This window comes from Zootoca vivipara, chromosome 9 (genome assembly GCF_965207765.1).
Source record: "Zootoca vivipara chromosome 9, rZooViv2.hap1.1, whole genome shotgun sequence".
Lineage (NCBI taxonomy): Eukaryota > Metazoa > Chordata > Lepidosauria > Squamata > Lacertidae > Zootoca > Zootoca vivipara.
In genome coordinates this window covers 8,694,530-8,718,072 of record NC_142592.1, presented here as the reverse complement: position 1 = coordinate 8,718,072, position 23,543 = coordinate 8,694,530, and the positions used below count along the sequence as shown (strand labels likewise).

The following is a 23,543-nucleotide window of genomic DNA, read 5'->3' as shown; positions in this document are numbered from 1 at the left end:
GAGGAATCACAGGGATGAGACACAACGGGGGGGACACACATAGTCCAGGGGGGAACATACACATCCTCCCCCTTTCCTGGGAAACAAGGAACCTGAGCCAGGCACAGCAATGCATCATGGATCATCACAGGGTGGGGGCAGCCACAGGGATAACCCACAGCAACGCGTGGCAGGGCCAGTTAGTTATTCTTAAAAATCAAATTGTGTATGATTCTGAGCACAGTTTAAAGTGTTGGTGCTGAACTTTAAAACCCTAAACAACCTCGGCCCAGTATACCTGAAGGAGTGTCTCCACCCCCATCACTCAGCCCAGACACTGAGGTCCCTCTTCTGAGGGTCTTCTGGCAGTTCCCTCACATGTGAAGTTACAGGGAACCGGGTAGAGGGCCTTCTTGAAAGTGGCACCCTCCCTGTGGAACACCCTCCCTTCAGATGTCAAGGAGATAAAGAACTACACAACTTTTAGAAGCCAGATGGGTGGGATGATGATAATAATAATAATAATAATAATAATAATAATAATAATAATAATAATATTGCTTACATGAATATTATGTTAACCAGTTGGTGTGTTATTACTGAAGGGAACTGATGGATTGTATCTGAAATGTGCAAGGTGGAAAATCAAAACATTTTCTATTTTTCTTGGACATAAGCCCATGTGAAGTCAGGCTTACTTACCTCCAGGTTGACACAGGGAGATTGCTCCATTGTTTTTTATGCTTAATGCAGAAATAATTATAGAGTCACAGGCCATTATGCACACTTCTAACATTTCCAACCAAGTTTTTGAAGGTATTTCAGTAAATAGAATATTATATTATATTATTTTCAAGCCAAGAATAAAAAGGAAAGAAAAACAAAAGCCAACATCAGTTTAAAATTAAAAACTGCATGTGATATAACAAAATGTCTTAAATTGCCAGCTAATTCAGGGAGATAACTCAAATATGGGCTGAATCAGCTGACATGCCACTACTTCCTTTAGGCAAATAGGGACCATCCCCTCCTGCAACTAGGAAGTCATCACTTCTCTGGCCAAGCTGGCCATCACTTCCTTGCTAGTTTTTAATCAGCCATGAGGGTCAAGAACACAAGTCCCTGCCCAAACTGAGCCATGGGATAATGCTATGTCCTGTTTCATTCATGATCTCCCTTCTTATGACAAGGTGCAATCCACACGCAATATAAAACATCCTAATTTCATTTCCTAATTTCATTAGTGTCAGCTGGATGGAACCATTTCAGGGGCAAACAGGCAAGTTTTAAGTTACTTGCAAACCTCTACATTACTGTGAACAAGCACTGCAAGAAATGTTGTCAGATTTAACTTCTTTTCTTGTTCAGTGGACACCAGATCTTTTATTCAATCCTTGGCATGCATTACAATTCTCTAACACACAAGGTTCTAAAAATAGCTTGCCTCTCTTTCTGAATATGCAAAAATCTCTTTCAATTGAGGCTTAAGTGAAGTGACATTCCTTAAAGTTGATTGGCAACAAATCTTTCAGACTGTTGCTAATGTACTTTTGTGACATGTGCACCTGTTTAACTGGAGGGGAAGATTCTGTCTGCGTTGACTTAGTGGGAGGGAAAGCTGTTGGCAGCAAACAGCAGAAGCTCCAGTATTATGCAAAGGGGCCCCCAATGCATTGCATTGAGCTTTTCTCCTCCTGACTGTATTATGTCTAGGAAATGGAGATGCTCTTTTTGAATGGGCTTGTGAGAAAGCCACTGGGTCAAATAGCCAAGTTTGTGTGCTAACGTCTATTCCACTGTTTTTTTGCGGTAAAGTTGTTGTAGATTAAAACAGTTGGCTTTAAACTGCTGCTCTCTTAAACTTTAATTTATATTTCAGTGTTGTGGCTGTTTAGGCAAGTCATTGTTTTAATAAACAGTTAATTATTATTACTACAGACTTGTAGGCAGTCACTCACGTGGTTACCTGTGGTGAGTACGGTAAAAATTGTCTCCAGTTGACCGGGCAAGGAAGCAGCATCTTTTAGGACACAAATAACTATTACAGATGCAAAAGCCGAGGAGCTAGTAATTTGCCAAGAGAGGATGGGTGTTTTGCAGTTAGGGTGGTTTTGCAGTTAGGGTGGATTTATTTGGAAGGCTGTACTATTATTTATCATATCTGTATCCTACCCATCCTCAATGAAGCTCATGGTAGCTGCAATGGGGATATTTATCCTCATAGCAAGCTTCATAGCTGAGTGCAGATTTGAACCTAGGTCTTTTTAGAATCTGTACCCCTCTCATCAGCCTCAGCCAACATGGTCAATGGCCAGGTATGGTGGGAATCATTGTCTACTAACATCAGGAGAGCCACAGAAACCACAGAGCTTCAGACCAGGATGCTGTCCGCTATAGCATGCTAGCTGGTTCTGTGCTTAGCAGAAGGCCCAGAAAATGGTAACTGGTGACTTACAGTGTACAAAGATACAACAGGAGATATATATGCTGGAAATGAGGAGAGGAGGTGCTATATTTTTGTCTTCACTCTGAACTTGTATTGTGGATACAGTTTCACTTTGGCTTATATCCTGAAAACATGTTAACTATAGTTGATGCCAAGATTTGAATTGGGTTTTAGAGGGAAAGCGCTAGGTGTTAACTATGGTTAGTGCTGCTGAAGATGGATTGGTAAAGCAGGATTAAAGTAAACAAGATGTCAGGTGGGGAATTGTGCTAGAGAAGAGAAGAGGAAAGAGGAGGAAGTCCGCAAGCTTGCGGACAATGTGTAGTTTTGCAATTTCCAGCCTTTAAACCAGGCATCCCAAAACTCGGCCCTCCAGATGTTTTAGGACTACAACTCCCATCATCCCTAGCTAACAAGACCAGTGGTCAGGGATGATGGAAACTGTAGTCCCAAAACATCTGGAGGGGCCCGAGTTTGGGGGTGCCTGCTTTAAACCCTGGCTCAGAGATTGACAGTATTATGATTGTACCAGGCCTGTGTTGGATTGTAGCCACTGTCAGGGTGTAACCACACTAATTATAGTTCTGTGATTGTTTTTGTACACTGATCGATAGAGAGATAGACATACACACAAAACCATACCCACACTCACATGTGCTGCTGAGGCTGCAAGTTGAAGCAAACGAATAGTGCAGCAGATGATGGACTTAAAAACTCTTCCTACCAGCACTGAAAATTGTGTAATCCCCTGCTGAAGAAAAGTCATGGCCCTCAATGTAGGATAACTCCTACTAACTATGTTAACAGGCTGGGACGTGGGTGGTGCTATGGGTTATGCGCGACTGGACCTAATGGTCAGGCATCCCTTTACCTTTTAAGCCCAAGATAATGTCATCAACCCATATATATGGAACCTAACTGTTTGCTAATAGAAAACACAGAGTTGTGAATGGTGGTGCATATTTAGCCCTTATGTACAATGAAATAGCCTTAATTATCTAAACTGTAATTATGCAAATTGACTTATTCAGAGGTCTGTTAATTATTCTGTAAATTCTTTCAATGATGCCCAGAAATCTTAATTACCAAACTTATTAAGTTGACTTTCCTTTGTTCTCCAGCACAGTTGAATAATCAACACATGCAATTTTGGCAGTAAACAGTACCATACTACTTTCAAAATAAACTTGCTTGCTCTCTGTTTATGTATAAAAAATAGTTTTTTTAAAAAAATACCTGGCAGTTTTTAGCAAAAGAAAACTAAATAAAAAAACCTTCCAGAGGAATAGCTGTGTCAATTGTTTGCAGCACAAAGAAGAAAGAGCTTTGTAGCACGTTTAACATATTTACTATGGCACAAGTTTTTGTGAACAAGAGTCTGTTTCATCAGATGCACACACACAAAAGACGCAGACACTGAAATAACTACCCTACAAATTTTCAGTTAGATTATAGTGCTAACATGGAAAGATAATTAACCCTTAACTGTATGGCAACCTCATTGTGCTGGCTGAGGCTAATATTTGAAAATGTTTAGAGGGCAACAGATTGGCAGAGGCTGAAGTGTCCCATTTCCACTTTCCATAGAGAAATTTGTATTCCCAGTCACGACTTGAATTGGAGAGCTGGCAGTAAGAAGGAAGGGACAGGCTTTTCTCATAATGAGTGGGCAGTGCAGCCATACCTGTATGCACACACCTCTTTATATCATGTCTTACTCAGAAGGTAATGCTCTTTGAGTTCAGTGGGACATACTCCCATTGCATCCTATGGCTTCAGTCCTATACTCACTTGCAAAGGGAGCAAGCCCTTGAACTCAGTGGAACGTTTAAGAAGACATGCATAGCACTGCACTCTTGGTCATCTTGAGTTACAGCCAAAGGAGAAGGAATGTTTGCGAGGGCTTTAAAAAAGTAAACTCACTTAATCTTCTATCCTAAAGTAAAAATCTTGCCTGATTGCTTTAGGTGAGCAGGATTTCTCCCCAGATGACTAGGATATGAAATCTTTCCAGAAGCTTTTTTTTCTTTAAAAAAAATGTTTTAAAATTAGAATTTATTTGCAATGCTGATTTTATGCCTTCGGATGGGCTTTGGCCATGCTGACTGGAGTTGAAGTTCAATGGCATTTGGAAGGCCACAGCTTCCCTATCCATGGCCTAAACCAGGGGTTCCCAACAAAATTTTCTCGAGGACCCCTCATCGAGCCGCTATTGTGACAAGGACCCCCATTAATTCCTAATCCTAAAATTAAAAAGTGAGAGCCAAATTAAGAGTCTTTTTATATTTTATATTTATACGGTTTTTACAGTTACAACAGAGTACTCCATCAGTATACAGTTAGTTTTAATTTTCAGTTCTTAATGAGATGAGTTAAATCTGTCCTTTGAGTCCATTATTTCTGAAATATTAGGTTCCAAACTTGAAACTTTCACTCTGAAATCTGACCGCATGTCAAGCTGATTCCTATATTTGTTTTTCATGAAACACATGGAAGAAAATGCTTGCTCACACCGATATGTAGTTGCAAATGGAAGGATCTTTTTCATTGCCTTATCTCCAAGTTTCTTGTAGTCCTTGCGACATACAGCAGAACTACTGCCTCTATCTAATTCTAGTTTTGCGCTAGACTCTGCTCATGCAGGAAGCGGCCAAAACAAAAAAATCTGTTATCATACGAAATATATTTAATATATTTTTTATTCTAATAGGATCTTGAGGACCCCTCTGGCATAGCTCGCGGACCCCTGGGGGTCCCCGGACCACCTGTTGGGAACCACTGGCCTAAACAAATCCAACAGTGAATTTTGGAAGAGTATTGTCAGATAAATGAGAGAAATCAATGATGGATGGAATGTGGGCAAACAAACAAGCTAAACCCAGGCAAGAAGGAAGTACTGTTGGTTGGCGGAACCAATCTAGTGTTAATGTTCAGCCTTTTTTGGATGTTGCTGTGCTTCCTTTTAAGAATCAGATTCTCAGCTTAGGAGATGTTCCTAGTTGCCCAAGTTGTTGTAGCAGCTAGGAGTGCCTTTTTCCAGATTAGGTCCCACTTCATCCTCAGCTCTTTCAGAATTTCCATTTCTGTTCAGCTTCATACTCTTCTTGAAGCTTTTCTCAGTAAATATTCAGTTCCCTTCCATTTTGATAGTTGAAAGGACCCTTCAACACTTCCATACAAGAGTTCCCCACCACATAAGATCAATAGACATAAGTCACTAAGTATTAGTTGTATATCACCCAGGGTGACTGATCACACCCTCAGCTCAGGAATTTGTTTTTTCCAGTAGTCACACAGTCCTAGCACACAAAAATCCACTGGATTTTCTCCCACCAGGATTACTTCATCTCAGAAACCTATTTAGAAGGGGAAAGCCATTTTGTTGTTGGTGTTTAATTTGAGAGCCCAAATCCATGCTGCTCTACTGCATATCACTACTGAGATCTGCCCATAGGTCCAAATCTACCTTTTGTTCACCCCTGTTATATATTGCAAAGCAGGGATGGGGAGTCTCTGGCCTGTGGGTCAAATTAGACCCACCAGGCTATTTTTGCCAAACTGCACCCAGCTGCCCTACACCTAGGGTTGCCAGACTCAATAGAGGACAGCACTTCTGTGCCTTTAATTACCCTGCTCTCTTTTGAGTCTGGAAACCTTAAAGAGAAACCAGCAGACCCTTTGTTTAATTTCATATGGGGCAGATAAAAACCTGTTTAAGCTGAAAGAGGCTTTGCAGGCACAGTCATTCAGCTGGAGAATGTTGGGTTTGTCAAGCTCCTTGCAAAATACTATCTCACAGAGCACTTTGAAAGGGGCTCTGCAAGTGCAGGTTAAAAAGTCACCCACTATCATTGACATGTGGACAGAAGTAAAGAGAATCATGGTAGTCTTTGATTTAGCAAAGCCAGGTGTCAGGGAGTCGTTGCAGCTACTCCCGAGTAAAGACGCTCCAGTCCGTTGTGTCTTTAAAGGTTTTATTGTGCATACTATTTACAGTGCAGAGATAGCAGAAAACATGACCTCCTAGTCACTCTCAGAATCCAACAATGGCACCCTTCTGCTTCGGGGCCAGCATAATAACATGGGCACCCTGAAACACCGCCCCCTAGCCCTGCGTTTGGGCGCGTGCCCCAATTCGGGTGCTGGAAGGACCTGTGCCCCTTCTTCCCCTTGCTGGCTGGGGCAGTGCCTGGGCTCCGACACCTCCCTGAACCGTCCCTCCTCCACTTGTTGGTCAGAGTGGTGCAGGGGCTCTGATGCCTCGCTGAGCCTTTCCTCCTCCATTCCGCTTCCCCCTAACCCGCTGCTAGCGCTGTCACTGGGCGAAGTGCTGGTCAGGATGATGGGGGGAGGCTCCCTGTAGGGAGTCCCCCCGACACCAGGGATTAATTGTGGATGGTGTACTAGGTGCAGTCAGTTGAAGCAGATTGTATATTGCCTGGTGTTCAGAAGGGATGTAACTCTCAAAATGCAAAATTCATCTTCAGGTGGTGGGAAGTAATCTTCCTCTGCGTGTGGATTTTCTTAACGCATGTTCCTTTTTACCCTTCAAGGTTAGTTCCCAAGGTCTCATTTAATCAAACTTTTGCCAACCATCAGTTACTTCCTCATAAGATCCTAGAAGAAGATAACAGCCCCCCCCCCCCCGCTTGCTTTAGAGACATAAAAGCAATTCTTGCTTTATGCCTTAATTTGTGAGTCAGATGAATATGTTAGATCATGATATGTTTGTACAGGTTGCTGGATGAGTGAGCAGGCATGTAGAGAAAGCAGAAAGCTGTGAGATCATTGGGCTTGTTCTTCAGTTTAAAAACACTATCCGTATACCTGGTATTGCCTATGAAAAGCCAAACCAAGCTCCTAAATCTTTCACTGGTTGTAAAATTCTTGACACATACCGTACTTGAGTCAAAGGGTGGGTGGGTGTTTTAAAGCAACTGCTTATGAGAGGTAATTGAAAGTGCTGTTGAGGCACAGCCTGCCGTAGGCTTCCTTTATGGGCAGAATTCAATACCTTCCCAGCTCCCCCTCCTCCATGAAAATAACTTTTGAAATGTCAATTTAGTGATTGCATGTGTGTACAGGTGAGCTTTTAAATATTTAAATAAAATTCAGAAGCTTTTACTTCCAACACTCTTTGTATTTATGGAACTTGATTTGCTTGACTTCAGTTTTTTTAAAAAGATGTGCTCCATTTACTTTTCAAACATTTTACTGGCTTAGTCAGTCATTAGGATTTTAACTACTGTATAACCACCCAAACCAGTTTAACAAAAATACACAATTATGTCTCAGTATGGTAACAGAATCCATTCTGTAGAGCAGCAGTCATGGCTTCTGTACTTGCTTTGTGAAATACCCGGTCAAAGTATAATTTATCATGTGGACTTGGAAACTAGTTGTAGGAGTTTCCTTACTTCTGAGTAGGGTGTCTAGGGCATTGTGCAAGATATGACCTCTTCTAGCAGTCATTGATTGGCATGCACAGAATGTGGAGAATCTAAGCTCTCATTCTAAACCGCAAGTTTCTAGCCTTTAGGGTTGCTCATGAAAATCCTTGAAACATAAATTTCCTGCCTAAGGCATAAAAAACTAAGAGGTGACTAGGTAGATATAATTATTCAACAAGAACTGTTACTATTACTATTTCAGATTAGGGGTATGAAATATTTCATCAGCTCAGCTCTCAATTCCCATCTCTTTGTGCTATATGCTATTGGTCTCTCCAGTTTACCAAGTTTCCTATCTCCAGAATATTTGGAGTTTAAAAGATCAGGTATGGGTGGGTGTGTAATTGCTTGTAATTGAAGTACAGTGGACCCTTGGAAGCCAAACACCTTTAAACTCGGATATTTTGGCTCCTGAACGATCGAAAACCAGAAGTGATTGTTCTGATTTTCTAACGTTCTTTGGAACCCGAACGTCTGGCACAACTTCTGCGGCTTCCGATTGGCTGCAGGAGCTTCCTGCAGCCAATAGGAAGCCACACATTGGTTTCCGGAGGTTTTGGAAGTCAAAAGGACTATTGGAACAGATTCTGTTTGGCTTCCAAGGTATCACTGTATAGATCCTGTGTGAATTGTTACATTTTCAGAAAGTTTGTAACAGCAGCACTTGGCGCTTTTTCTGTGCGACCTTCCTTTCTGCTGAAGACATGGTAACACACACAAACATGGGCTTAGAAGAAGCTTGTACAATGGTACATCGACATCCGAATGCCTCGACTTCCGAAGGTTTCGACTTCCGAAGTCAGCAAACCCAGAAGTATTTTCGCTGCGCGTGCATTCTGCGCCTGCGCAGAAGCGGCGTGTGTGGTCTACGCATGCGCAAAATCACGCTTCGCGCATGCGCAAAATGGACGCTTCGACATCCGAAGGTTTCAAATTATGAAGAGCACCGCGGAATGGATCGCCTTCATAAGTCGAGGTACCACTGTACTGTGGATGAAGAACAAAAATTTAACACCTATTTTTACTTTGGAATACCTTTTGGTTACACATACTGCATACCATTATAGTCTGGGCCTTTTTTTCCAGTTGGCTAATTCCAGTGGGATCGATGAGATGCTGACCTTGAGAGGTGTTCCAGTGAAACAGTTTCCTGGTTCCTTGAGTTCCTTTTGCTAGCTGAATGCCTATGTCAATAAATAGAGTGGTGCCAGTAAACAATGTCCAAAAGTTTGTTAAAGGCCAAAATCCTGTTGTTTCTCTTATGTTTTCTGAGAAAATTACAAGTATATGATTTACCATAGAGATTAGAAATAACATGGTTGAGGAAGAGTAAATGCAGACAGTGCACGTGAGGCCTCTTATCAATATAAAGACAGGACATACCATATATACTGGTATATTTGTCTCTTTAAGCTTGAATGGGCTGTAATTGGAGTTTCTGTCATGTCTGCATAAGAAAATGGTATTTATAATAATTCACTGGCTATGACAGCAGCCAGTATGACAGGCACCAAATGCAACTAGACCTATTGCTTGCTCAATTGTAGCCTAGCTAAAACCCTGTTCTCACTAGAAGGGGGGAAGGGAGGAAGCCACTAGCCAGTGTCAAGATTGCACTGTCCTAGGAGTAAATACAAGATTGAAGTAAAGTGGGAGAGAGTCAGTAATTATTAGTAATATCTCTTTTTTTCATGCCAAGGTAAGTGACCATTGAGTTACTATCTCTGACAGGTGAAGTTCATTGAATCCTACAGCTATAAGTGCCCAAAGACCACTTGCAGTCATTAGATCAGTCTGCATCAGGCATCCCCAAACTGCGGCCCTCCAGATGTTTTGGCCTACAACTCCCATGATCCCTAGCTAACAGGACCAGTGGTCAGGGATGATAGGAACTGTAGTCCAAAACATCTGGAGGGCCGAAGTTTGGGGATGCCTGGTCTACATCAATGCTAGCTTGGGTTTATGGGAGTTATAGTTTAAAACATCTGAAGAGCACCAGGTCGATGAGACCTGGTCTACAGGGTCCAGACCAATATGTGCCTAAGCAAAGGACAGATGTAAGGATGCCTGTGGACCAAGGGGGTCCCAGTGATCTAAGCAACAAAATTCCATGAATGGAAAGCAGTGATTTCTGCATAACCCAAGGTAGGGAGTAGCATAGAGCTAGGGTGAAAGAGAATCACAGAGTCTTCAGCATCCTATTTAGCTTTGAAAGCTGTAATTTGAACTTCAAATGAGACCTTGTGACTGTATTAAGTTGGAAACAAAGTGTTAATCAAAGAGCATTGGGAATACCGTAGAATGCTTGGATAACATTGTGGAATTTTGTTCATTTTAGCTAAATAAGATCTTGATTTGGTTAACAAGTGATTCTAAATTTAGAAATTGATAGGTTTTCTAGGTAAATGGTATATATTTGGCGGGTTGTCAAAAGAAGCATCCTTTCTTGATTATAATTAAAATTATAGTTTCTTTCCTTCATTATGTCTCCTGGGATAAAGTATCAGGAAATCTTCTGCACATTTGTCACCAAACGATCTTAGGAAATCTTATTTATTTTCTGAGGTCTGTAAGGAACCTAAGAATTCCCCTGGGAATCAATAGTCTCTGTGTTGACAACAATGAGTGATATGTCCCTTGTACTGGGTAATATATCATGCTTATTGTCATTCTTTGACTTGTCTCCTCAAAAGAAACAGTGCACAATCCTGCTGTCTATTTTGTACATGCAGTCAGATTGTTGATTGATCATTATTTCAGTGGCTTCTGTAAAGTTTGTATTGCCAGTTGTTGTTTTTTACAATTGTGTATATATAGACATGCACAATTTAGACAATATTGTGAATGCTGTTATGTGAAGGACCATAAAACAATTTTTTGCAAAGGGCATCTTTGAAGAAGACTGGGTTGAAGAACACAACATTTGGCAGATAAATTAGGCAAAGTTCAGCCACTGTGTGGTTCAGTTCCACTAGAGCAAGTGCATACAATTTTAGTAGTCTCTGGTTGACTTTTACCTGACAGTTTTTAAGAGCAGAAATAATGGTATTAGGAAAGTGCATTCCTGTTATTTATTTGCAGTTTCAGTTGCTCTGTTATTATTTAGTGTTCTCTAGGTTCCTTTATTGCTGTTTTGGATGGTTCTGTTTTTATCTTCTATCTCTTCTGCTTCTGGTTTTATTTCTGTAGCTTTTATTGTAGCTTTATTGTTATATTTTGAATGGTTGTTCTAACTAATTTTGGCAGTTGTCTTGGGCAATTTCATCCTGAAAGGTGAGAGATAAGTTTTAAAAATAAACATTGTAAAGGAAAGTGCTATTTTCTAGCACTGTTTGAGCACATGGTGGAGAGTGGAAGTTGCGGGTTCATGCAGTTGTGGATGCATCCTTGCAGAATACAGTGGTACCTCTAATTACGAACTTAATTCGTTCTGTATTTCAAAAGATATTTCAGATATGTGACAAAATACCAAATATTAAAAAACAGATAGGTGACATTAAGCAAAATAAACTGGAGCAACTACTTGATTGGATGCGCTCTGCTAGTTTAAAGCTGGGTTCTGACACACACACAAACAGGCAGACTTTGTGATTATAGTAAAATAAAAAAAATTCCCTCAGCAGCACCTTAAAGACCAACTAAGTTTTTATTTTGGTATGAGCTTTCGTGTGCATGCACACTTCTTCAGATTCTTTGTGATTATAGTTCAACTGTTACTGAACCAAGGAGAAAGTATCAATCCATTCTTGAACATTGCTGAGGGCTGGTTTGCATGTCTGAGACTTTTCACCAAGCCCTCAGTCTACCAGTAGGTGCAATGGGGTGTGTAAGAGCCAATGAGTGCCACTGATCAGCTATGCATGGCTTGGCAGTGGAGCCTCTTAAAAGAAAAAAAAAACTTTAGCAAAGGAAAGTGGGCTGCTGAGCTAAGCTGCTGCTGCTATCTGGCTTTTCTTCCCATAACACACATCTGTTGCTGTGCCCTGTTTTGAAAAGCTAGCAGCTAAACACAAAGAGATTAGTGTGAGATAGAGCTTTGCAGAAACAGACTATTTAATTAAAGGTACTGTATGGGGTTTGCTTGAGCACCTCTGATTACACATGCAAAGGCTTTAAGAAGAGAAATTAGAGTAATGGAGTATTAAGAAGTGATCTTTCCACTCTTTAATATCTCATACATCCAGGCTTGTAAACATTAATGGGTTGCATTCTGATCGTTGCTCTATATGTGTATATGCATATGCCCATTGAATACAATAGCTTACTTGGAATTTACACTTAAGACCTGATCTATTTTTTTTTTACCATCTGGAATAAGAGAATGTACAGTGTTGGGAAAACATATGATTAAATTTCTGAATATTCCATGTTTTCTTAATTAAAATCTTATTGATTTTAATAACTTGTGGCATGAATGTGCTCATTGTCTTAATGTTTCAGAGTCTGTTTGATTGTTTGGCTTTTGCTGCTTATCTGTGGTGTGTTTGTAGTGAACGTATTCCTCTCCAGACTGCTACAGTTCTCAAGTAGGGAACAATTAGTTTTGTCAATCATGATGGGCATCCATGGCTAGATCTTCACTTTTGTCCCTTCCTTTTCAGCTTGCTTTTCTAGGTAACAGGGTTAGTTTTGTAGCATATACCATGACTAGGGAGAAAAGTGCACTAGGCCTGGTTTCAACACTATTTATATACGTATCTATTGAAATTTCTATCATGACCCATCTCTAGATGTTTTCAAAATGTTAAATTGTGACTATCAAAAGACTGATAAAAAATGAGTAACCAATTAAGCCAGTAAAGCTCAGTGTTCAAAAGACCTCACTTTCTCCCTACCCACTTAATAATGGATCTGGGGCTTAGACTATGGCCTCCTGAGTGAGAACAGCAACTTTCAATCTGATATCTCAGTCTTTGGGTGACGTATTGCATTGCATAATGTTTGTGTATTTGGTGTTGCCCTTGGAAATGGGTGCAGAGCTGTAGTTTATGCATGAAATGTGCACACCAACTTTTGGCGCCTTGTACGCTTCCTTCCAGCAACTGGTGCCAAACATATTGCTCTTCTTTCTTCTGGACCACACCAGTGAGGCTGAGAGGGGGGTCTTGTCATCTGGGCCATCCAGGACCTCTATACATATTGCCCAGACCTGTGCCCCGTTGAGGTCATTTTGGTGCTGCTAGCACAGCGGTTTGACTTCACCCCCAGAGGAGCAATCCATTCTCTCTCGAGACAAACAGATGCCAACCATGGGAGTAGCCAGAATTTGGGGGGGGGCAGGCTTTTGTTAGGGGCAGCAGAACCTCAGATTTGTATTAATTTATATTGATTTTGATTGACTTTCTCTTTTCCCGCTGGACACTTCAAGAATGTGGAAGAGGTCAAGCTGGGCTTTGCACTGTAAACACAGCACATCGTTCTGAATATGCACAACTAGTTTGATGTCAGTGTCTCAGCCTTCAATGGAGATACTGTTTTGCATTATGTACTGCACTTTCCTCAGGTGTGAGGATTGCAAGGGTTTTCAAACTTAAAATACAGAATTGCCTCCTGAGCTTGTGTACCAAATTTCAGCCTGATATCTCAATGTTCAGTGAATGCCTGTGGTGGCTGATGTCTACAAAGACTGGTTGGGCAGAAGGCAGGGAGACCAGCAGTAAATGAAAGCCAGAGTTAGTGGTAAGCAGAGCTGACAAGTAGAACAACCCGTGAACAGGTTGTAAGTAAGAAATCAGGCAGGTGGATGCTGGGCAGAGGCTGAGGTGAATTTGTACAGATTAAACTTGCAACTACAGAGAAACAAAAGACTCCAGCAGATGCTTCTAGGAAACTGGAAAGCAGAGGATCCATTTTTGTAACTGTAAGAAGTGGATAGCTTTTCAGAAATGCACATTGTTCTTGCTTGTTCTGTGAGAGCCCCATGCACTAGACTAGAGGGATTTGGATTTCAAAGTGAAATTAAAAAGACTCAGAGGTACAGAATAGGCAGTCATAAAGGCAAAGTTAGAGCCTTCTGATCAGATCACTCATCAGAACCTGTGGGGTTGTAGTACTGTGGGGGATATCATCCTGCCTTAGTTGTTTGGAGCTGCTTCTTTTTTAAAAAAAATCTACTCCCTTAAACATTTTTAGGGAAAAAATGAAAATAGGAGTTTTGTTTTCTTGCAAACTTCAGTGGTGGAAATAATTCCTTTTTGCACAAATAGACCTGTTCATGATATTCCTTCCTCTATTCAACACTGGAGTAAATGTGAACTAATCTGCACTTTAATATCCTCCACTGCCTGTGTGCTAAGTAGCCATACTAGTCTTTTATTTTGAGTAAAATGAGCAAGCAGCAAGTAGCTGAGGGAAATACGGGTTTGTGGTTATAGATACACTGCTGCAGGCTTTAAAGGTGTAGCATTATGAGGATTTTTCTGCAGGAAGTGGATGTGTATCAGGTGCTCATCCGGTTGTCATCTACGTTCCTTGGCCGTCAACTCATGACTCTTCCCTGACTTTCTGCATTGGTGTGTGTGTGTGTGTGTGTGTGAGTGCAGCCATGGGACTTCACAGCAAAATGATTTCAGTTTCGGTGATGAGGACCATGGCTCACTTAGGATTTTCCTGTGAGAAGTATTGTCTTCTCTTATAGTGACAGTTTCTCCTTCTTTGAGTACTAAAAGCTGATTGTGAAACTTGGTGCAGGGTAAAATCAGTTTATCACATCTGAACACCTCACTTGCTCTGTGTCTATTTAATTTGCCTGACTTATTCTTTGCTCCTGCGTCTGTAATGTTAGAAGATTAATTTCAAATTGTTAGCATTCTGTTTCCACCCCCTTCACACAAATACCCTCAAACCCACTTAAAACCCACTTCCAAATAAGATGATTTATTCAGACATCATTATTATGCGAACATTAACTCTCTGTTCCTATTTGTTTGAAATAATTCAAGGTAATTTATTGTCAAGTTCGTTATGAATATTACAGCTGTTTCAGCCTCACCCCGTTAAAAGAAAATGTCATAACCGTAACTGACAAGCTACACAGAAATAAACACTGTAAATTGAAAGATAGCTTTGCGAAGCAGGGCGTAAGAAGGAGTTGCCTAATTCTTTTCATGCAGTTAGCACCCTCAAACATTCTGCTACATGATGCTGAACTACAACTCCCCCCCACTCCCCCCCCCAAGCATTGGTCATGTTTGCTGGGGCTGATGGGAGTTGTAGTTTAGCATCTGGAAGGCCAAATGTTCCCCACACATGCTCTACTCCAGGCATAGGCAAACTCGGACCTCCAGATGTTTTGGGACTACAATTCCCACCATCCCTGACCACTGTTCCTGTTAGCTAGGGATCATGGGAGCATAGCTGCCAAGTTATCCCTTTTTTTAAGGGATTTTCCCTTATGCTGAATAGGCTTCCTCGCGAGAAAAGGGAAAACTTGGCAGCTATGCATGGGAGTTGTAGACCCAAAACATCTGGAGGGCTGAGTTTGCCTATGCCTCTTCTACTCCCTCAATCCCTAATAGAAATACCGTAAATCATGCATAATGCCTCCAGACAGAGAGCTGAAATCTCATCTATCCAGGGAGGGGTCATCTGAAAGCACATGATGCAGCAATCTTGCTGAAGCTGTGTAGGTCAGTGGCTCAATGAGAGACTCCCTATGAGACTTCCATACACCATAGCTGCCAAGTTTTCCCTTTTCTCGCGAGGAAGCCTATTCAGCATAAGGGAAAATCCCTGTAAAAAAGGGATAACTTGGCAGCTATGCCATACACTGCCTTGAGCTCCTGAGTGAAAAGGTGAGATATTAATGTGATAAGTTGCATAACACATGCATTGTTCCATCAATTGTTGCTTGTTTCATCAAGCACACTCTTGTGTGAGAGAATGAGCCATGGAAAGAGCTTTCACACTGGACATCAGCTACAATACTTTTTATTGAAAATTGTTCCCACATTCCATAAGTGAGTAGCTAGATGAGATAATAATTGCTAAGTGAGTAGCTAGATGAGATGATAATAATAATAATAATAATAATAATAATAATAATAATTTTATTATTTATACCCCACCCACTCTGGGCAGCTTACAGCACGTAAAAAATTGTAAAACATTAGACTATTAAAATTTCCCAATACACCATTGGCTACAGATGAGAGGCATAGTGATCTGGGGTTTGCAAACCAGTCTTACAATATGACACAGGGTATTTGCTTGATGTTACTAGTTATGAATGCACCTTTGAGAAAGGGAAAGGTATCCAGAGCTTATCAGGAAGAAACTCCTGCTTGCCATCCTGAGTGATGATCTCATTCCTCCCTTTTCCTGACACCATGTGCTCAGTAGGGAGGTCTGGAGCAGAAGACCTCAGGCATCTCCAAAGTAATTGCAGATCAAAGGTCAGCGGATGAAACAGAGGCAAGGGCTCTGACAATGAGAAGAGGTTTTAAAACCTGTACCTTGTTTAACACTCCAGTGAGAAAACCCATTTGACTGAGTGAAGCGGCTGCTTTGTGGCAGGTCAGCAGGAGGGAAAGGCTGTAAACCAAGACTTACAGTGGTTAAAGGCTGTAATGCTAAGGGATTGTTGTCATGCCACAGCAGCTGCAATAGTACATAAGCAAAGAGAGACCTGGAATGCAGCTGCTTCAAGCCACTTGTATTTGAGCATAAGAAAAGGAATTGGGGGGGGGGTTGAAAACTGTTGAGATATGGTCCCATTGATAGGATGTTTCTGTCCTTATCAGCACATACTTTAGGGGTAGCTGGGGTTGCAAAGAATGCAGTTCTACATTGATAAAACAGAGTTGTTGTGACCCCAGGGTCATTTGTACTAGAATGGTAACCATTATGCAGCCTTTTGTTATTGTGTGTGAATTAGTTTGTAACGAGAAAGTGAGCAAAGGATTTGACAAATGTGAGCATTCCATTTTACCACATTACATTTGTTGATATATGTTATTGGTGCAAACTGTATTCATTTTTGTGTGTGTATTTGGTTTGAGTGTGCAGGGGAGAGAAGGTGAGCACAAATTCAGTTGCATAAGGCAACAAATGTTTGCTCTTACTAGAATATACCGAAAGACCTATGCTTCCCATACTTTTAGGCTACGGTGATCATGTGAACCGTGCTGACTCCAAAATCAGCTGGTCGTCCAGTTGTTACATGGTGGAAGTGGCTTTTGTATAGGGATACCCTGTTAAAGATTACACATAACTGCTATATTTTTGCACAAAATTAATGACATGTGATACTTTCTGAGTGTTAATGTTAGTGTTAGTGGGGTCTGGCCTGCCTTGCAGATGGCGAGGTGCGGTTTGTGGGGGTGGCGAGGGGGGTGGGTTGTTTAGTGGGGTGATTGCGGCAGCGGTCAGGTTTGTGAGGGTGGCGACGGGGGTGTGGGTTGTGTAGTGGGGTGTTTGTGTCTGGCTTTGAGGGGTAACGGCCGTTTTAGCTGTTATAGCATGGGGGGGGGGAACATCGTCCTGCCCTCAAAGATGCAGCTTCTTTTCTATTGGATGCTGCTGGAGTCTTCAGAGCTTCTGCTGGTGATGTCTAATTTGGGCGTCACTTTTTTGTGTGTTTAATCATTATTTTAGGTATGAAAGGCTTGCTTTTTTGGAAAAAAATTGATGCCAGATCCCTCACTGATGGGCATGGAACGTTGTGGCCAAATTTGTTACACTACAGTTCAGCGGTTACGGAGAAAAGCTGTGACCTCTGCGCATGCAATGCCTACATTTTTATATAAAAAAATGCATCTCTGGGTTATTTGTGGGGCATAGGAATTCGTTCATCCCCCCTCCCCCCATTTTTTTTTAAATAATCCGGCCCACATGGTCTGAGGGACAGTGGACCGGCCCACGGCTGAAAAAGGTTGCTGACCCCTGAACTAAACCATAGTTTGCCCATTGTGAATGGTCCTCTTGCTTGCATGCTCCCTCACTCTTTGGTTTGCACAACTTCTTTCCCTCACTCTTTGGTTTGCACAAACCAGAGAGTGTCTGTTATGTATTGATTTAATATGTGTACATGAGTTTCACTGCTAGTTCTGAAACTACCTTTCCTGCTCCAGGGTGATTCAAACGGGTGGAGTGACAGTTGCTATTGGTTAACTTGTTAGTACTGTACAATTTGGATCTCTACTCTGATTGGGTCCCGCCAAAATCTGAATGTATCCTTTCCCTAACTCCTACTCCTGAGAGTATAGAAGGAGCTCGCCCTTTCCCTCCCCGCAGTCAAGTTCCTACTGCAATAAATGAGATTGTTCTTGTTAGACTTAACTCCTAGCATATCCTTGCAAGCATGCTGCAGAGCTGATTACACAAAGAGCTGAAATCTGCACTCACGACATAACAGTGTCTTAGTTGGGCAAACTATGGTGTACGTAAACCACAGTTTGCTTCTTAAATAAAATTGGAAACAACAGTTGGAAGACGTTTTCTCATTTTGGCAAACATTGTGCACGTCAGTCTTCCCAATGTGGATGTAGCGGGAAACTACCGGTAGTTTGTGAAAACCAGGAAGTAAAAGAAAATTACAGCATCTGTGTGAAATAGAGTGTGGAAGGAGTACATGAGCTCAAGGCACAGTATCTAGAAAAGGCTTGGGGTGTGTGTGTGATTTGTTCCTATGGGTTCTCTAAATTACCAGATCTGCGCAAACAATACTTTAGAGCAGGGATAGACCCTGTGGCCCTCTAGACATTGTCGGACTCAGGCTCCTTTAATCCTCAGCCAGCAAGACCAGTGTTCAGGGCTGTTGGTAGTTGCAGGCCCAGTGACATCTGGAGAACCACAAGGTCCTCATCGAAATGCTTGCAAAATGTGGTATATGTTTGATAAATTGGAAATTAATTCAAGCAGGTCTTTTTAAAATGTTGCAAATTCCCTAGGTAACAGACTCAATTCCCTAGGTACCAGACTGAATTCTAAATCTCCTGGCTGACTGGATTGTCCAGAGATCACAATCTCCCTATTTGTTTGCAGATTCTCCTATTTGAGTGAAATAGGGAAATGCATTTAAAAAGAAAAAAAAAGTTATTTCCAATTCTAGGGACAGTGGTTCTGCATTTAGCTGGCATTTCCTGCCTGTGGCAAAGGAATTGGCTTTTGCCCTTTACAGCAAAGGAAATGCAGTTCCTTTTCCAGTTTTCCTTTCCTTACCGAGGTCATATTCTTATTTCAGTCACAGTATTCAGGCTTCCACAGAGGTGATATCTTGTAAGTGAGAGCTTTAAGAAACCCAAAACATTTGCCTCCTTTTTATGAAGCATTTCCAGATCTCCAGCCATAATCACCAAAAATAAATATGACTCATCTTTTAAAAAGATATCAGTGAAAGATTCATGGTGAGTGCTTTTGTGTTAAAATAAAACAGTCTCCCTGTGAATTACATAAACGGAACAGAACGTTGGAATGACTTTTTCAACTTTTCTTTAATAATATTTCCTCAGTTGTTTATATTATTTTCATCTAAGGATTCAGAAATATTTTGCTGAATTTAATCCAGACTTAGAGACTGCAATCCTAACTATTTTACCAGAAGTAAGTCCAAGTGAATTCAATTTGGCTCAGTCCTGGGAAAGTGGGAATAAGATTGCTGTCATAGTCATACTTGGAGTACGACAGTAAATGTGCCTCCCGAGGTGGAAGACTACCTTTATTTCACTTCCGAGGTTGTATGAGTTTTTAACTGGTCAGCTGCCTTTGTTGTACAAAGTGACTGACAGAGATTTTGTACAGGCTACTCTCATTTCACGTTGGGGTTACATTCCCAAGATTGTGTCTAAAGCCAAAATTGTGTATAATCAAAAGCTATTGGGTTCAATAGTGGGTGGGATTGCCAAAGTCTTTTCCTGGACACTCATCTCCTTTCTGTTCCCTTTTTAGTTTTTTTGTCAGGCACATAAAGCTGAATGTGCGTGTTAAATGCACATAAGAGTGCATGTCTACTTAGAAGTACAGTATGTTGCATGGAATTCAGTGGAACTTATTTGCAGGTGTTTAATATGAATGCAGCCTTTCACTTCTTCTTAGTTCAGATTCAATGTACAGTTATAGTTAATGTCCCCCAGTTTAAACAAGTTGCTTAAACCTTAACACACAGTCTTTAATCATCAGCATTTCTGTCAGTGTTCAGTTTTTTTGTGGTGCAGTCATAACATCACAGCAGAGCCCTTATAACATCATACCTCATGCTGGGGCAGAGGTTGATGACCCCCCCCCCCCTCAGCAAGTTTGTTGCTGCAACAAGTGTTGGAGTTGGGTTGTATTATTAGCTCATTTCATTTTTATTCTAGCTAAGGCCCTCAGAATAAGGCGTATTGTTCTTTCATGAGCGCTAGGCACAAGTCCCTCCTATTTTTTAAGTGAACAATTTCTAACAAACTGATTTCTCGCATGCTGTGGCCTATAGCAATTAGTCAGAGGCCAGTCGTCTGGCAAAAACATGGTTGTGCTTATTGCGCTAACAATTTTAAATACAATTTTTAAATACAAATTTAAATACAATGTGGTTTCTTTTCAATACACCACTATCCTTGTGTTGTAGGATTGGACAAAGTTATTTTAAACTGCTTTATGGTTTGTATTTCAGCATCGCCATAGCTGCTTGCATTCATGTCCAATTTCCTTTTGTGCTCACTTTTGGAGGACAAAGCTGTATGGTGTCTTGACGCTGTGCCTTTTATGGTGATTTATTAACTGTGTCAGAATAGATGCTGGGAATTCTGGGGAAGCTGTCTTGTATATTGTGACAGTTGATATTGATTATGACAGTTCCTGGACTCCAGTGGTTTCTCACACAGTAATGATATTTTGTCTTCTTGGTATACATACCATGTGATATACATCATTGTGCTTTTCTTAAGGGGGGAAAAAGCTCTTTGTTCGATACCTTTTATTCACTGTAGTTATGAGAGAGGAACTATAATAATACATTGTGCTGCAAGGAGGCAAAACACACAAACCCCCTGTTGCATAGGAACCGGGAACCAGAAACAATCTTGAGGCTTATATCTAAATGGCAGTTATTGCAAAGTAAGCCTGAATGATTAGTTAGTGTTGCTTGTGTTCATTTACTGTAATAAGTTGCATCCTATATTTCTATTGTGCTGAAATCCACACTCTGCCCATGCACTGAATCTACATTTATTGTTAAAAGCAACAAGATCTTTGCTGTTTTCTTAAATGATAGCTGAACTGTACCTTTTAAGTGCAATCCACATCCCATGGAATTCAGCAAGAAAATCCATAGTTTTTTCCTAGTGGTTCTGGGTTACCAATATTATTAGCAGTCATTTTCTTGTTTCAGAGCTGTAAAGGTCCCTTGCTTGAAAGGCAAGTCAGAGATAGCCTGGGAATTATTTACTCCTTATTTCCACATTCCTAACTCCCTGAAATCAATGGGACTTAGAAATGGTTACATTTATAGGCATCATTTTTCTGTTGATCTATTCTCATGTCTGGATTCTGCTTTTGGAATTTTTGGCAACCACCAATTTTTTGGGGGGAGGGAGGGGCATTTAGTCTAACCAAGGTTTCTCACAATTAAAGCCAGCCCTGTTTGCAGAATTAGTTACAACGGTGCAATTTTTACTTTGGTTGAAGCACACTATGGGTTAAATAGCTAATTAACCCAAATATGTTATGTTCTGAGTACAGTTTCGTTGACCAATATACAGTAGGAGGAGAATACTGTATGGTGGGGTGCAGGGATAGGAAGTTGCTTCCACTAATGAGCTCTTCGGGAGAAGAGACTTGGCTTTTCTCCTTTCCCCGTTAAGACTTATCCAAATGCTCACCAATCTCTTCGCATCAAGATAAAGACAATGCTAATTGCAATGAGAAATCTACCTTTTAAATAAAGTTGGGGTTGTGGGTGTTCAGACTATGAGTGAAAGCATGCAGGCAACTTGATGAAAGGCACCAAGTCTTTGATGCCCCTGCTCATTGCAATATGCCGCTGCTACCGAATACTTTTAAGTATTCCAGCTATGCATCTGCTTGATAATCGGGTTTCAGAATGATTGATGTTAAAAGATGCAAAAGACACTACTGGTTAACCTGACAAGCCTGTTCTAGGAACTTCTGTCTAGGCTGATCACTAGTGACTAAAAATGTTTAATGCTGGTGCGGTTAATGTATTTATTCAGATTCGTAGTCCTTCCTAGCTTAAACGGTTCAGCTTTAAAAGTTTTAAAAGATTTTGCAACAAAACTGACATAGATAAACTGCATAATAGCATTAAAGGCAAGTAGATGGATTGTTTTACTCAGGTTTGTAGGTAATTTTCATATAGTTACTATATTTTTATATGAACAATACGCAGTTAACAGATTAGAGTGGATCACTCAGGCTGCAGCCTTCATTCCATTGAATTCTGTGAGTACTTCTGAGTAGATACACATGAGATTGTTTTTTCTGTTGATTAATCTGTGAAACTTTCACCACCATTTTCAGTAATAGCCTTCACCTACTGCTTCTCACTAATTCAAAATTGTAAAGGTATTAGACAAGTGAGCAAAGAGTTTATTATGATGATGAGCACATTTATTTTATTTATTAATGGGGATAACTTACATCCTACCAATCCCCTATAAAACAGCACTCAAGGCGCTTAAGAACATTCACAGAAAATGCAATAATATAAATATTAGACTATTAAAGTAATACTTAGCAGCAAGTCAATTAAAAACATTGGGACGTAAGATAAAACAAGTCATCCTTAGGTTGTTGCTACAGATAGATTAGAGATAACAGATGGAGAACAAACCAAAACGATTTTCTATGGCCATTAGAGATGAAATTCCTCTTTACTTGATGTACTGTATTTCGGTTTTCTGCTTTATGTAACAACCTTGGCCATATAGCTTGCACAAGTAAATCTCAGAAAATTAGCTGCAGTTATGTAAGGTAGAAATTTTTCCAAAGCCATATAATTTTTCATGGATTTTTTTCAGTTTCTTTTCTTTAAAATGTTTAAAATATGATTTTATTCTATGGAAAATGTTCATTTTCAAAAATGCATTGTTGCATAAAATTATTGAATGGATGCAATGCTAGATTTGCAATTTCAATGTTGTAATAAACTTAAGAACCATATGTTTGTATACACAAGCATGCATACACAAATATTTAGTTTATTTATTTGGACCTAGGATATGGTAACTGTATATGCATTATCAGATCCCATTACATTTGGAGCCATGGAAAAGTTCCTGGTTCATAATTTTCTGGCAAGGTGAAAGGGAATAAGATTGAACTCCAAAATCAAAAGGTTTAACGTTATTGTTTTATTTATTTCCTGGATTTTGAGACTAGCTACATTTGTACTTTAGATCCAGATATATGAGGATTGTGGTGGAACTTGTGAAGCTTTCTTGGTTGGTGGAATCAGAGTTAGATTGTATTTTTGCTTATGGAGCTGCTGGAATCCCTCCTGACCAAGTCTACTTTTGGTTTTAGCTCCTTGAATTTGAGCCTCCTGCTTGAGTGGATAATGTGGGTGTTGTGTAGAAAGCGAGAATTTCATAGTGTGTATTGTAACCTGCCAGATACTGATCTGACATGCATAAAGTTCCATTCTAAATAACTTCATTTATTCTACCCATTTCCATGCTGTCAGGGCTCATTTTGACCTCACAGTTATCAGTGGGCCAGGTCCTCCTGGC

At 40.5% G+C, this 23,543-nt stretch overlaps 1 protein-coding gene across 6 annotated transcripts in view; it reads left to right on the top strand.

Moving 5' to 3' along the window:
• Positions 1–23,543, top strand: part of CELSR1 (cadherin EGF LAG seven-pass G-type receptor 1) — a 158,810-nt gene that overhangs the window by 38,282 nt on the left and 96,985 nt on the right. The window lies entirely within an intron of this gene.